Source organism: Coptis chinensis, chromosome 6 (genome assembly GCF_015680905.1).
Source record: "Coptis chinensis isolate HL-2020 chromosome 6, ASM1568090v1, whole genome shotgun sequence".
NCBI classification, from domain to species: Eukaryota; Viridiplantae; Streptophyta; class Magnoliopsida; order Ranunculales; family Ranunculaceae; genus Coptis; species Coptis chinensis.
The window spans coordinates 51,061,305-51,078,793 of record NC_141461.1 but is presented as its reverse complement, the minus strand read 5'-3'; positions in this window follow the sequence as shown (position 1 = coordinate 51,078,793).

Sequence of the window (17,489 nt, the reverse complement as noted above, 5' to 3'; positions counted from 1 at the left end):
TCGGTGTTCCTATGGTTAAGTTCCCCTTGGACCTGGTCATGTTTTGCTTGTAGGGTAGTGAAGTGAGTGTGTAGTTCCAAGAACTTCACTTTCCAAGTGGCAGCATCAGCAGCTCCTTTTTGGGCTTTCTCCATAGAGCTCCGAAGGTTGGAGATAGTGTCTCTCATATTCTTGAAGCCAGTATCAGATTTCTTCTTTTTCGCCAAGAGCTAGTCAACCTGGAGCTGCAGCTCCATAGTTCTCTTCTCAGCAGCCTCTTTCGCCCAGATCAGTGGATGCCATGGCATCAGTGGATGAATCGACGGAGGCCGCAAAGATGGGTTCTTTCATAGCTAGAAAGTTATTTACTAACTGGAGAAGAATATAGGATGTGTAAGAAACACAATGAAAGAAACCGAACACTGAACAAAGAAGAAAGTCTTACCTTGGCAAGGTGAACAGCAGATCGACAAAAGGACAGGTCCAAGGTCCAAGCTATGTTGGCTTTAGCCTTGTCAACATGAAGTTGCGCAACTTTTAGAACTCCAAGCGCGATATCAACATCTTTAACAGAGTGATTGTTGGTAACAGGTAGTTCATCAATTCGTCCCGAACGCCTCATCTCCACAATCATATCCCTCTAAGGGGAATCTAGAGATCTTGGCAAAAAGGGAATGTCGTCACTCACCCCACTCCTATCATTGGATCGAGGAGGAGGGAGAGTGACAATTATAGAAATGGTTTCAGTAATACCCTTCCCTTTGCGATTATCAGAGAGGGGAGGGTCAACAGTCAGAAGGACATTATCACCAGTTTGTTTAGGACCTATAGAAGGAACTGGAACTGATGGGGGTACAGCTACATTCTTACCAGGCTTAACAGGTGGGGGAATACTAACAGGAACCTTAAAAAGTGTATCTTCACTAACAGATAGAAGGTGAAACTTCGTTTTCTTACCGGAGGGGGCAACATCAGAAGTAGTATCAGACCTCTTCAATTTTGAACGATTGGACGCACGCACTCCCCATTTAAAATTGTTCGCCGCCTGCAGTTCATGAGGCAGTTTAGGGCCCCTCCCGCCAGTGATCACACAATCATCATTGACAGCAGGCTCCTGAACCGAACCTGACGTCGCCGCATCACCGGAGACAGCCTCCTAACTCTTCTCCTTGCGATTTCCTCTTCTTTTAGTAATCAAAGAGGATTCATCCTAATCTGGAGGAGGAAGAAGTCCGACATCCTGATCAACAAGAGGAGGAAGTGTTGTGCGCCCAGAATTCACAGTATTTATCCCAAAGGGGGAATAGCCAGGAACCAGTTGCAGCAATTCTTCAGTAGGCATGTTGAAATTTTCAAAAAGACTGGTGGGATCAGGAACTATCACCCAAGGCATCCTCTATTCCTTGGGGATATTCTTGATAATGTCCACCGTATTAGCATTAGTTGCAGTTAGTTGGTTCTAGGGGGAAGAGTCATCTAAGGAATAATAGCAAAAGATATTCAGGCGAAAGACTTTTATTTCAAGTTATAAAGTACCTGAGTAGGAAGACTTACTGGTTAGAGTATGGGTGTGTTTTCTGGGAACAGGAATTCCCATTGGCTTACCATCAGCATCAGAGGGGCGAACGTCCCACGCATCACCCAACACATGAAGGTGGTGATCGGAGAATTCTTCGTCACTCTACTTCCCCTCAAAAAAGATGATCGGAGAATTCTTGTCTCTGGTCATGAGGTAATAGTACGACTAGTCTCGACTACACCGGACATCATAAAAGTAACCGAACACCTAACGGTTTAGAGCAAGAAGGGCAGAGTACATAACAGTTATGTAAAACAGGGGTGCTGCTTGACCAAGAGCAAGATTAAAGTGAATCAGACACTCTCTTAGCAATGGGTGGAGGGGAAGAGTGAGTCCGACCCTAAGCTGACCTATGGTGATGAGTTCCACCTCCTTATAGGCTAACTTATCAGATAACCTCCCCCACTCCAGGCCAATATCTTCAGGGATGTGAAATTTCTCGCGGATCAGTTCTAGGGAGGAAAGATCTTTGAAGTTTATAAGTGACCAATTAGGATTCATGATCAAGAAAGAGGAAAAGTTTCAAACTTTGGTTAAACCCTAACGGGAGATCAAAAGGTTCAGTATGCAGAAAAAGATAGCAGAAGAGATAATGAAAATTCTCTCACCAGATCCTTTATATACAGATAAGATGGACAGTTTGGATAAGCCCAAGCGGTACGTCTTTTCAGGACGGAGCTACCATCATTACCTTTTTTAAGAAATGGCGTGTCTATTCGAGCCATCTTTTAAGAGCCTTAATTAGTTGGGCACATTAGCAGTTCCAATAAATAGTTTTGGAAAAGGATTCTCGCGCCAAAAGTAGCGTCACTTCAAGCGCCCACGTGCTAGCTGGCACGAGCGGGGACATCTGTAGGGGGATTTCCCGTCACTGAATAGATGACATGTGTGTGGGAAATAACCTAAGACTATAGATGTCAAGAATGAGACGAGGACCATTGGATCAGTTCTGTGAATAAGTGATCTCGTGCTTAGCACGAGTGTTTAATAGGTTTAATAGACATGTGTCAGGCACATGACTGACCACCTTCAAACGTAACAGTTACCCCAATCGTTAGGAACTGATATAGATAGTTCTTGAACAGAAGGAAATTGAAGATGGTGATCTTTGATGATAAGGAAAGAATCATGATGACATATCTTAGGAGTTACCTTTTAGATATAATCTTCCCATACACGATGGGACATTATGATCAACAAGGAAACTTACCTCTTACAAAATATGGTCTAGATTCAGACTTCCATAAGAAGAGGCCGGAATCCTAATAGGAAGGCAGAGTCCAAAGATGGAAAGGAACTCACAAGCGGTGAGGACAGCCCTAACCCTAGGACTCTCATCACCCTTCCTATATAAACCATAGGGATTCGCTCTTAGGAACTATGCAAAATAGGTATTGATTCTCCAATAGAACAAAGGAGATACGTAAGCAGCCGTCCGACGGTTCAACCTTGAACTCACCATCATCTCATCCCTTCTCTATTCAGCAAAGGATTCCAGATCACAAGGCACAATGGAAGATCAGGGGATACTTGAAATTTCCCCTACATATATGCTAAACATGCAAACAAATTCCACGCATACGTATATATATACTATCATGTAAATAATAATATACAACATGGTAATATACAAAAATGGGAGTGTTAGGAGTTGAAACCTATAAGTGCCCTTGCTATTATTATAAATAATACCTTCAACAGCCTTGAAGCATGTTCTTATGCTACTGGAACACGATACGAGTACTATTCTAGGTCCGAGAAGTGAATTGGAAAGTCCTCAAAAAAACTCAACCTGTTCAGTATCTATATATTAGAGCGCGGGCGCACTCTGAAATAGGCAAACAAAGGCGCAGGTCGTGCTCAGTACTCTTTTATGCGGGCAAAAAATTTACTGGATCTAGAGCGCGAGGCGTGATTTTTACAGGTCAATCAAGAGCGTGGGCGCACTCTAAACGAAAGGCATTCGGCTGGATTTTTTGTAATCTTCACACAGTGATTCAAGGAGTTGGTTTTTCAACTCCTATGCAACCTGCAAGCGAAAATAAATGACAGTACAAAATTAGTAGCGAAATAGGAACAAAATTCGAACGTAAAGCAAAAACAAAATGAAAAATTAAAGAGATGAAAGGGTAGGAGTGGGGGGGTTTCCCCGTTGAGCTATTCCACTTGGTATGTGGTTTCTCGAGCCTTAAGGATGGGAGTTGTAACGCCCGTATTTAAAATACGTATTAATCTATTTATTTATTAATTAAAATTATTTATTTAAAAATCGGCTGGATTGGATTTGGATACGTGGGCCTGGTTTTTGGGCCCGAGTCGGTGTTGGGCTTGGGTTTCAAACCCAAGTATATAAACACATTTTTCTAGAGAATAGGGTTTTTGAAGATAATAAAAATAATGAAAATGGAGGCAGAGCTTGAAGCTTGCTTGCTCGAGCGTTGGAGCGTGACGACTCGGACTCGGAGAAATTCGTGGAGCTTGGGATTAAGGTGAGTAGCTATTTTGCTATATCACCGGATTTATAGTTTTCGAATATCGGTGTAAACTGTCTAATGTTTCTTTTTATACTGCTCATTATATTGTTTTTATTCGGCGTCCTAGTGTCGTGTTGTTAAAACTCGAACTCGAAAAGATTAGATATTGAACTGTCGGAATTGTTGAGACTCGGAAGTCGTCAATGGCGGCGTCGCGAGTCCAACAGCAAGGAATCGTCCAGTTTTTCCATTTGAACCTTTATGTTTATGTTTACTGTGATACTGTGGGTATGGATATATTGTTATGAACTGTTTTGGTTGGTTGTTGGAGTAGAATCGGCGGTGGCTATTGATGGCGGGTGGAAGGTGGCTGCCGATTGGGTTGTGTGTTGTGGTTGGACGAAATACGGTGGTCGGGCTATCGGTTTGAGTACTGATTGGACGAGGCTGTTAGAGCTTGGAGGCGTTAATGGCGCCGGTGGTTGGGCTGTTTTTGGTTTAATTGGTTGTGTTGTTTTGCTTTGTTGGGTTGAGGTTAGGTTGTTATGTCGGATTTAAATGTTGGATTTGAGTGGGGGCTTGACAGAGGTGCTGTTGAAGCTTGGGTGACCATTAATGGCGGCCGAAAATTGTAGATCTAGGTTGAGAAGAGTTTTAATTTACTAATATTTGTGGTTTTCGTTTTCATTAAAGTTGTATGGGTTGGTATGGGGATCGAAACCGATTGGTTGAATTGGGTGGCCGATTGGAATCTAGTGGTGGTCGATTTTGGTGGTGGTGGAGGAGAGAAGGTTGGAGAAGATGACTGTTGGCCGGTTTGGGCCTGGGGCTTGGGCCTGGGCCAAAGCCTTGGTTGCTTTGTTTTGGGTTGGGCCGATTGTAGGTTGTATTGCTTGGGCCGGTCCATGTTAGGTTAAATTGTTTTGTGGACCAGTTCAATTTAAAGTTTTTGGGCCGAATCCAATTATGTTTTGGGCCAGTTCAGTATAAGTTTTTGGGTCAGTTCTAATATTGCTTGGGGCTAGTCCATAGGACTTAAAATAGATCTAATTGGGTCTTTAAATGTTTAGACTTTCGGGTTTTAAGGTTTGGGTTTGGCCAGTTGGGTCCGAACCATTACTTTGGTCATGAGCCCATGAGCCATGCACATTGACTTTAGCCATGAACCATGGCTATGACCCTGAACCTGTCGAACATGGAATGACAGTTTGACTTTGACAATGATGTGTTGACTTTGACCACTGACGGTTGACTTTGACTGTTGACCATTGACGGTTGACTTTGACCTTTAACTTTGGAATGTTGACTTTCCCGTTTTTCACATATTTAAGAATATGGACAAATATAATAATAAAATATTGTCGAACATTATATAACGTTGTTTGTCATTATCTAATTAAGATTTGACATGAGTAGTGTGTAAAGTATATATATATTAGGCTTTGATTGTGGACTGTGGACTGTTTAATTGTGCTACATTTCATGTGGTAAGTTGTATGGAAAAATCCAATGCTAAAATGCTGTGGAGGCTTGTATAAATTTGGTGGTCATTATCTAATTAAGATTTGACATTGATATTGTGACATTATATAATATGTTGGGATATATATATTGAATGCAATAGTTTTGGAGAAATAAATGTGTAAACGTTCCATTATTTTATATGTGAGATGCTACTATGAGGTAGTATGGTATTGGTGAATATTTTCCCACGGGAGTATGGCATAGTGCAATAATATATTGGCACGTGAAATAATGAAAGTGGTTATGAGATATAATTGAGATATTTCTAAATATTGTGGCTTAGTGCAATAAGGTAATTGACCACACGCGATATATAGTGGAATGTTTATGAGTCATAAATGTATGACACCTGAATAAATTATGTAACGAAAATCCTAGAACCTGACTACCACAACTCATGTGATCTGCCCTGTGTGGGCGTATGTGATATATAAGATGTTGATTGACCCATGTGTTGGGCAATCGTAGCCGAATAGTGGCTTGATTATTCCGTTCGCAAAATAGAACGAGACGCGCGATATTTTATGCCGAATAGTGGCATTACTTACATAATTGCTTCCGTGTGAGGATTTACCTGTGTGGCGCATCCCGCCAGGGTGGTTACGCATACGGAGTGGTTCATTATGTAAGGGGAGGCATGTGGATGTACATGTTCGGCGTTGGGTAGCGATTGTGGTAGCCGGGGAAACTAGGTAAGACATAGATCTGACGTGATTTTAGGGACACACAAAGAAAACCTTAAATAATATAATTATGGTAATATGTTGGTTATTTGTTTAGTTAGAACCTAAAAGGCTTCTCGATGGAGGAACTACATGCCTTATTTATGATCGATAGTTTGTGGTGTGGTTAGTGGGAAGTTAAGGCGCCTCAGTGGAGGAACTACCTGCCTAGATTATTGTACTTAAGGATGTTGTATTAGTCGTTAAAAGTTAAGGCGCATCGGTAGAGGAACTAACTGCCGTATGGATTGTGTATATATATGTATAATTATATGTTGTATTTTAGAGCTACTCACACCAGCATTTTTATAATGCTGACCCGATTTGCATGTTTGCTTATCGGGTGTGTTCATTAAATGAACACAGTTGATAAGTCTTGACAGGTTTAATGTGGAAGAAGATTGGTTGCTGCTCGTGGTTTGCGTTAGCGTCGCATTTCAAGATAGGCTTTGTTTTCCTTTGAGGTGATATAGTTTTTCAGTTGAGACAAAGTTATTTGTATTTTCATTTGTTAATTTTTGTAATGAAGATGACTTTTGTTTAAGTTAAAAATTTTATTGGTTTTTATTTATCCGCATATTTAAACTGTTTATGGGTTTTTGGGAGTTGAGAGTGCGTCACACCTCGGAGATCGAAGAGTCGGGAACAAATAATGTTTTTCCGAATTCTGTCGAAATTCGGGGTGTGACAGGAGTGGTGCCAATTGATAGCTACACTTTGCACGTGTAAAAAAAACGGTTTTCACACACACTCGAGTACACTTGTTCAAATACCTCGCTCACGTGCACGTTGCAATTTATTTCGAGTAAGGGTTTCGTCTCAAATCAAAAGGCTAGAACTCTAATTAACAACCAACTAGAAATTTCTCTAGAAGGAACTTATGTGAGCAAGATTTTACTTTTGATTTTTTTTACTTTACTACGTTACTTAATATGCAAGTTACTTAACTTAAATTGCACTAGTTTTGGCTAATGCAAAAGATCGGGAGATAAAAATGAGAAATATAAGAAAAGAGTATTCTACTAGTTTACTTAATATGCAAGACTCAACTTAGAAATGATTTTAATTAACACCTTAGAATTGAAAACATATTACAATTAAGCTTAACTTAAAAAAAACCAAAAAACTAAAAACATGGAAACTTTCTATTCTGGACTAAACTAACTAATGGAGCAAAAGTTGTTTCTTGTTAATGAAGCCTCTCTTTTAAAGTAAGAGATTGCTCTCATTTTCTTTACATCCACTTGAATTTCTACCATCCAACTACATCCTTAAATGAGAAACCTTGATTTTTTATGCCAGCACATCATTTTCCAACCAATTAAGACTTTGTTTGCCAAAGCTTAATTTGCATCCACCTAATCAAGACTTTTTTCCAAAGCTTAATTTGCATCCACCTAATCAATACTTTTTGCCAAAATCAATAAAACTTTGTGCCAACCAAATACCACTTTGTATGCCAAAATTATGCACAAAAGTCTTTCATAGTTTTTAATGCAGCTTGACTTGTGCTGATGTTTAAGAGCATTTGATAAGCACTTACAACTGTAATACTAAACCCCGAGAGACACAATATTTTGGTTAATTATGTATTTAATAATTATGAAATAATTATATTTTCATACTTTTGCAGGTTTTCGCAGTTCACTACACCAAAACAACATTTTTGTAACACTGGGTTTTTCTGGTTTGTGACGCCAAATGGGCGTTAGGACTCTTGTGATGGCATATAGGCGTCACTAAAATGCTAAAACCGTCACCAATATTTTGATAATTATTTCAATTAAATGTTGAGGAGGTTTACTAAATAAAGTGACGGCAAAAAAGCGTCAAAGATTCCCAGAATACAAAAATTACAATTAAGGGACCGTGTTTTCTCTCTCGCCCAACTATCTCATCTCCTCTACCGCTCTTCCTCTCAACTTCACACCAATGCTCTGAAAAAGATAATTTGTCGAAGCCTAAATAAAAGTTGCTCGAAGGCAAAGACGCTGATCGAAGAAACTAAGAAACTGATTTAACGGAGAAACTGAGAAAGATATTAACTTTCCACTGTTTCAGTGTGCGTTGAAATAAGGTTAGGGTTTTCAAATTTCTATTTTACTTAGTTTGAATTTACTAATGTTTTGTGTGGAAAAGATTGAACCAGTTTTGTAGTTGATTTATTTCTTCATATTTGCTTATAAAAATTGTTTCTTTTTTGGTGTGGTTGGGTATCCTGAGTGGTGTTTGTTTAGTTTTGATCGATTTGGTTTTGGTTTTTCTTGGATTCATGGTAGGAGCACCTTTGTTTCTCTGGGTAGGAGAACAAGTCTCGGAGTTCTTGAGTTTTTCAAATAATTTGTCCCCATAACAATATTTTTTGATTTATTATGTTGAAATTTAGTTTTATTCTTTAACTCTTGTTTCTCTGTGTTGAAGACTTGAAGTGAAATAGCCTTTCAAATTGCTTTTGGCCAAATGGCCAGTGTCTTGACTGATTTAAAGATAATTGCATCATTTCGGAATGGGATTCGACAGTAAGTGTATGTTAAACATTTAATCCTTTGTTGGAGAATACTTTGTCATGGTTTATGGTTGCGCGCTCGTATAGCGTATTAAGCATTACAGTCACAGTGAACTGATATGTACTGCAAGCCTTGTTTAACTTACATTGTGAGCACGAATTGAGCTTGTCAATTTTTGAATTAGTATTTGTATAACCTTTTGCAGCATCTTATTTAATCAAACCAAACACTTGTTGAAACCATAGGCTAGGTAGTTGTTACCCAACTATTGGCGCCACTCCAAATCCAACCAAACCAAGCGACTGCTCAAGTAGGTCCTGCCGGAATTCATTGGTCCACGCTACTCATGGTTGGGTAGTAAGGGAAGGAAAAACTTTGTTGTTTTAGCATCTTGATGGTCATTTTAACTGGAAGAATTCTTGAGCGAGCTAGTTATATATTGGTTTGAGTTCAAATTAGTTTGAATTGTTATGGGTTGCTGAACTAATGACGTTCATTAGATTAGCTTTGGGATCTGGTTTTTAATTTACTTGAAACTTGGAATATATTTGTTTCTTCTATGAATGAGACTTCTTTGTGTATGCTAAAGGGACATATTTTGGTCTTTTACGTGGAGTTTTTTTGTACTTAATTAGAATAACAGAAGTTGGTGGTGAGTTTTCAAATAATTAAGCTAAACTATGCCATATATTTGTACTCTTGTAGAGTCCAATTTTGTTGTTTGCTGCCTAAGTTATTTGCAACTTGAGTACTTGCTATTCCTTTATTATGTAGTGTTCCTTTTAGTATTCATTTATTGTAATGTATACATCATTAAGCTGATCCTACTGTAATTAGTTAGTAACTAGACTGGACTTCATGAAATTCATATGTGAATTTTCGGCTACTTGACTACTTGTACTATTTTTCATGTATCCTTGATTTATATTTTAATTATGATTTGAAAGTGTGTATAATCTACTGAATTATAGGGAAATGAAGCCTTCAGTAGATTATCTTAGAAGACAAACCAAACTTAGAAGAACATGAAACAAAACGACCCCAATCCTTATCTTCAATTAATGTTCCCCATCTTCTTTTCTGATGAGTTGATAGCAGATGGTGTGCTTCTACCTCTACACCTCATTTCCCAAGACCCCAAACCCAACTCAGTTCCATTAGAGCTAGAACAAGAAACCGAGCCGAACCGAAGTCGACCCGGGGCCAAGCCGAAGTTATCATCAACTTCTAAACGTTGGAGAGATATATTCAAAATCGATGAGAAGAAAAATGAATATAAAGAAGGAAACAACAAAAGAGAAAGAGAAGAAGAAAGAAAGAAAATAGTAACGGAATAATAATAATAGTAATATGAGTTCTTAATAGTAATAATAGTAATAATAAAACGATATTTTTGCTTTTAATGGTTTGAGTTATTTGTAATATAGTTGGGTTTATGTTTTGATATAGATAAATTGGCAAAAGGATTACCGGAGAAGGTTATTGAAGTCTATCTCCTGGAAGTCTCTCTAGACATTTTTCTTTTTGGAGGGTATGTTCTTAATGTTTGCTCTTTTGTTTTGTTTTGTTTTTTTTTTTTTTTTACAAAATTTTTATGTTTGACAAATCTCTATATCAAGTTAGGCAATGTTTTGCATTTGGCTTTTATTTGAAATTGTAAAGTTTTTTTTTTATGTAAAATCCTAGCTTTAAGGATTTGAAGTTATAAAGTTATGTTTTTTTTTCTTGATTGTTTGAAGCTAGCCATTCATAATTCATAATTTGTGCCTGAATTGTTTAATATTTATATCTATTTAGGACATTGGGGTTTTGTTTGGCTTTTGTTAATTGTTTTTTTTTGTGTGTGACGCATAGTGGTGGACTGGTGGTGCTGGTCCTATAATCTTGAGTACCCTATGTTTGAAACACTAAAATATGTGTTTGTTCTAAAAATGTTCAAGTATAATGAATCCCAAGCTTTAGTGTTCCAACATTTTTGTATCCATTTTCAGTCATGGTAGCTTGAATTCAAACATTCTGGCTTCCTAACTTAGGTTGGTCTAAGTTCTGATCTAAATGTTTTACGAAAGCAGGTCTTAAATTTTCTTACTGACAGTATAGTGTTATTTTACTTTGTGAATGCTTTGACGTTTGACATAGTTTGATTATGAATGTGCTTTGAACTTTGAAGTCATTGTCTCCCTGATTTCTATTAGTAGAATAGTGATTTATGTTGGTAGAATAGTTGCTCGATCAAAAAATTGTCAAGTCTTTCTATTGAAAATCTTTCAAGACTGACAAGTAATTGAGCTTGGTAGTAATAGTGTTAAGTCATCTATGATTGCTTCAAATTAACTAACTAACTCGAGAGTTATCTTTCTTTTTTCTTTCTTATCTTTGTATCTACATAATGGTAGAATGTCACGGCCGATTCAGAAAGAGTGGATTCATGAACTAAACCGAGTGAGCACCGCCTATAGGGAAGGGGTAGCTAGTTTTATTGATTTGGCACAAAAAATATGAAGGGTTGACAACATGTCCTTGTCCTTGTGTAACATGTCGAATAGGAAAAGATTGGTGTTTGACGGTCCGAAGGCATATAATTCAAAATGGTTTTGATCTAACGTATACTATATGGTCCTTACATGGTGAAAAACAATCGAAGTATCCTGTGGTAGACATAGTTGAAGATGAAAACATTGAAGATAGAGGGCTTGGGTTAGAGAATCTTGTTGATGCTTGTTATGGCGCATATGAAGGTGTAAGGGGTGATGTGTATGGAGGGGCTACTGATCAAATTTCTGATTTTGAACAACCTTTTGTTCCCGAACCAGATTTGGGTAAAAAGTATGTTGAATACAAAAGTAAAGCCGAAGAAAAATTATACCCTTCATGTGAGGTCCCGTGGACAACTCTATCTGCAGTTGTAGAGCTTCATGACTTGAAGAAACAGTATGGTTGGTCCGAAATAGTGTGAGCGCTCTTGTCTATGCTAAGAACTTGGTTGCCAAAAGAAAATACTTTACCTGAAAAGTGGCCAGTAATGAAGAAAATGTTGACAGACCTAGGGATGAAAGCAAAGCGCGATCGATGCATGTGAGAATAATTGCATCTTGTATTATGGGACAAAGAAAGATTTGACGATATGTCCTCATTCGCGAATCATCTAGATATAAAGTGGAGGGTAAAAAGGGAAGGAATCCAAAGTGCCTAAAAAGTATTGAGACATTTTCCTTTAGGTCCACGACTCCAACGATTGTATACGATACCATCATTAGCACGGAAATGACATGGCATGCTCGAAAGCAACACCTTCATGGGATTATATGCGACATCCTGTTGATTCAGTCCAATGGACAAAATTTAAAGAGAAATGGCCGAATTAAACATCGAGGGGCGAATGTTTGGCTTGCGCTTACAACCGATGGCTTCAATCCTCGTGGCATTCAATCAATCGGCTACGCTTGTTGGCCCGTCATATTAGTGCCATACAATCTCCCACCTTCATTGTGCATGAAATCCGACTTTCGATGATGTCTTTGTTAATACCGACCGGCGCCGACTACAAACATTGATGTTTTCCTTGAACCACTATTTGATGAGTTGGATCAGCTCGAGAGAAGGAGTCCCCGCTCGACATGCACAAGAGGGAACACTTTACTCGAGAGCTATGTTGATGTGGGGGATACACGATTTTCCTCGCTCTAGGAAACTTATCCGGTTGTGTGACACATGGTTATAAAGCATGTCCTATTTGTGGTGATAACACTCCCTGAGCGCGTTTACCTTGTAGTAAGAAGATTGTGTACACAAACTACCGCTTGTTTCTTGATCCGATCACCCATTTAGGTATAGTAAACACTTCAAATATTGTTTTTTTAGATAATCAAGTTAGGTATAATAAGCGCTTCTAACACTTTCTATCTTTAGGTATAGTAAGCACTTCAATGGGGAGCAAGAACTTAACCTTCCTCCATCACGTCTTAAAGGAACAGATGTTGATAAATTGTTGAACCGCGTTAAATATGTACCTGGTAAGATCCAAAAAGGTTCCAAACGGTCAAGAGTTGATGTGAGTGTAAATGTTGTTGATAGAGATGATGATGATGATAGTGATGATGATGACGATGACGGCGGCGATGATAGTGTTGAAGTTACAAAGGCTTTTATAGGAGATCCATTTTGTTTAAGCTATTATATTGGCCAAATCATAAAGTTCGACATTGTGTTGATGTGATGCACGATGAGAAGAATGTTTCTGAGCATATATTGTATCTGATCCTAGACCTGAAAAAAACAAAGGATACAGTGGCTGCTAGAGAGGATTTGAAGATGAAGGGCATCCGCAGATGGTTTGTGGATGCAAGAGGACTTAAATACCGGTAGGCGTAAAACCAAAGGCCTCCTATGTCTTAGATGCAGATGAGAAAAAACATTTTTTCCAAATTTTGAAAGACTTGAAACTTCCTTCGGGCTTTTCATCTAACCTGAGCAACATTGTCGGTTCCAACCCACCTTCTTTGCTCATGATGAAGTCTCATGACCATCATGTTATAATGCAATATGTGTTTGCTGTGTTGCTTCAACATGCTTTTCCAAAACCGCGACTTGCGAAGAGCCTTTCAACAGATCAGCTTATTCTTTAGAATCTTGTGTTCGAAGGTTTTATGTCGTAAGGATATGGAAGGTGCCAAAATCATGATTGTAGAAGCATTGTGTGTTCTGGAGAAGCATCTTCCACCATCTTTTTTTGATATTAGTATCCATCTTATGGTGCATCTAGCTGATGAAGCGTTGATTTGTGGACCTGTGTGGCCTAGGTGGATGTATCCTTTTGAGCAGTAAGTCAACAATGTCATATATTTTAGTTCAATTTCTTTTATAAAGATAGGCATTAACAACACACTTATACTTATTGCATTTCTCAATACTAACAGGGCGATGAAAGAGTGTAAAAATATACCTAGCAATAAACGATATGTTGAAGGGTCAATTGTAGAGTCCTATATAGTTTCTGAATCCGTCCGATATGCCATGGAGTACATGCCACGTGGAGGAAATAAAAAATTGACTCGTAAGCGCTACCTTGACGAAAATGGTGAGATCATTGATGAAGGGCCTTTGCTCGACTTCAAAGTTGTGATGCTAGAAACGGCACAATGGATACAAATACGGAGATGGCTTATTTTTCGATTACAAGTTGAAAGACTTGATGAATTCTACAAGTGGGTTGTTCATTCATTCGCTTTGAATTTGACTAGTTTTGGTAATTTATGAATAATCATGTATATATGGACTTCCATGAATGAATTGCGGTGAGTATCGTAACTTGCAGCCCACTACTCGTGGTAGAGGAAGAGGAATAGCAAAGTCAGAAGTGGAGATTCAGACATAATTCATTGTTTGGTTAAATAGGAAGAGGAATACCTGTCAAGAGTGGGTTGCTTTTTTAAACGCAAGTCAGTAGTTTTTTCGATAAATAGGAAGAAGCCAATAGTGTACCGTCGCTATCCGACAGCCATCCGAAGTCGCCATCGTAGAATGCAAAAGAAGGTGTTTAACGGTCCCCGAAAGATGGTTAGTCCAAGTCCAAGAGACCCTTCATATACGGTAAGATCGTTGCTGTAGATGTCCGTTGGTGAGAGGGTGCATGAACCGAGAAACTTGATTGAGTGCATAGGAGATGTCGGGTTTGTTGATAGTGAGTTCTTGAAGGTGTGCCTGTCAAAGCGGAACTCATAGCTGCTCAAGGCATCACCACCCTTTTCGATAAGGTGAAGGAAAGCGCCCAACCAAAGGGCCTAAGCGGCGTACATAACTCCTTGTTGAAAAACAAAAAGGAGGTAGTTTTGAAGCTCTTCACATTGTGAAACCGAATCCTTGAATGATGACATAATCTTTCGTTAAAATCGTGGATCCTCGTTATCATGTCTCGTTGTGTTTCGTTCCTCTAGCTAGGCTAGAGCATTTCGATTGCAAGAATTTCATAAATAGAGTGTAATCGGGTATTAGGTAGTATCATTTGTCTTTATCTATGTATAGTACTGACTTTTTCTTTTCTCGTGGTAGGTAGGAGAGACAGTAGAAGGGGGAGATTCGCTGCGATTGGCCCTTGGCTGCAAAAGAAAGGCGATTGCTTGGTAATGGTAGGTAACTCAACCAAAGTAAGAAGAAGCTCAAAGCGAAGCGGGGGTAAGTTGACTCTCTTTCATCACCACGGCTGCCTCTCTCCGCCAGCCGGATCGAAGACAACAAAGAGTGTTCACTCCTCTATCTCGGATCACCAAAATTTCTCTTTCTTTTTTTGATATCATTTTGTTTGCTCAAACTTACTTCATTTTCTCTTTGTCTTTGTCTTGAAATGTCCGGATGAAAAAGGAAATGTAGCAAACCGTAGGGAGCACTTAATATTGCTACTTGCAAATGTTGGAATAAGGAATAAAGCACGTGAAGCCTATGAGCGGTACATTATCTCTGTCCAATCGGTAGATCTTAATCTTTCAGTTCATTATTCGCTTAAGAGTTCCTATTTGCATCTAATATAAGATATACGATATAACATTGCAGCTCGGTGGCAATGTTAAGAACTCATTGGCCGATTCGACTTTCGCCAAAAATGGGCGAGCCTAGCAAGACCATTCAGGTACAAGAGAGAGTTGTTATGATATCCACTACAACTATTCTTTAATTTCTATATTGTTTCTTTGATGAAATAACTAAGTTTCGACTTTATGCAGTTCAAAGCCCGTTGGAAATGATATTATCGGTATCAATTTGGGTACCACCAATTCGTGTGTTTCGTCATGGAAGGGAAGGTATGAGACTTGTCAATTCTCCAAAGAGTTTACTTAGTTAAGGTTGTTTCTTATTTGTTCTTGTCATGTATGCAGTCCGCAAAGGTGATTGAAAATTCAGAAGGTGCTCGAACCACTCCATCGCTGGTAGCCTTCAACCAAAAGGGGAACTTCTCGTTGGCACTCCCGCCAAGCGTCGATCTGTAACAAACCCGACAAACACGGTCTCTGGGACTAAAGCTTGATTGGCGTAAGGTTTGATGACCCACGACACAAAAAAAAATGAAAATGGTCCATACAAGATAGTAAAGGCTCCAAATGGAGATGCTTGGGTTGAGGCCAATGGACAACAGTATTCCTTAATCTACTTGCTATAAAACCTGAAGCCCAAGGATCATCTACTTCTGCACTGAATTCTTTTAATCGTTGGCAATTTCCTTCTCATGCTCCTTTAAAAACATAAATGAAGTGTCAATTTTCAATAAATTTCACTTCTTAGTTATGTCCTATGTGGAGCATCTGGTTTGAGAAGTAATGTTTTAATATATATACTTCCTGCTATTTCCTTTTCCTAACTTCAAGATCGTTTGTTTGGTCAGTTCTTTACAACAAAGCCATACCCCTCGCGGATCCATCAACTTTGCCCAACTATCCACCGAAAGCAAAAGGAGTTTGATACTAAACTCGGGATGAAGAAGCTAGAAGGTATGTAATAATTAATTTATTTCAGCTTATGTCATTCTTTTGTTCGAAAATGAAAATGAAAAGGAATATGAAAAGGTAGAGTCCTCTATAGATGGGTTTAGATGGTAGCTAGAAGCTCTTCTGCCCTGTTTTGAATATGAAAATGAAAAGGAAGATCCGAACACTAATCGGGGACCGCAACCTCTTCCACAAAAGGCACAAAGTGTTACTATTTTCTTTCTATCATGCAATTATTTTCTCTACCAACAGATCTTGAATCGACGATATTTATGCGGGCAAAGAGCAGCTTACGTTAAAGGCCGTGAATCGAATATGGGAGGAGGGATTCGAGAAACTCCAACGCCGCAGGCAGATCCAAATGTGAATGCCGAAGTTACAAATCTCATTACAAGTATGTCCATGTCTTCATACCGTTATTAGAGTTGGCCCTTTTTTTTTATATTTGTTTATCAATTTGATTGAAGTCTTAGCCTTATTTTACCTTTCCTTTACCTCTCTCTTGACTTCTATGGCATTTTCGAAGCGGCAGCCACAAATAAACCCAAAAAGCAACAAAGGAGAAATACAATCCACAAGAGGATCTTTGGATCCGGCTTTCCCATTGATCCTCCCGCAGGGCCGAAAAGCGTATGGATCTTCATGGAACAAAAAGGGATGGAGAGTGGACATGTGGGTTTAAGGACTCGAGAGATCATACATGCCCATGCCCAATGTGGCTTAATGTAAAGCTGTTATGGGAAATTTGTAATGGTCGCTCCAGCTAATTGTGGCTTAATGTAAATGAAGAAATGCTGCTGCGTACATATTGGTCTGTGTTTTAGATGATGAGATTCCTCTCTTGTACAGTTAAATTGGAGGGGAAGGTGGGATAAGGTAAATATTAGGATGGAAACCAAAAACAAATATTATTTTTTTTCAAATATATAATAATTTGTGATGCCTGACAGGCGTCAGTAAGCCTTTTAAAAAAAATGCAAATTTATAATTACTGACGGTACTGAGGCGTTAATTTGTTTTGGCGCCAAGTTATAGCGCTAGTTTTTGGAGAGATTCGAAAGTTCAATAGTGACGGTGTATAGGCGTTAGTAATGCACGTTTAGTGACGGGCGCATATGGTCGATGAATTCATATTTAGTGACGGCGATAGGCGTTAGTAATGCACGCTTTAGTGACGGCGCATGCGTCGATGAATTCATATATAGTGACGGGCGATATAGGCGTTAGTA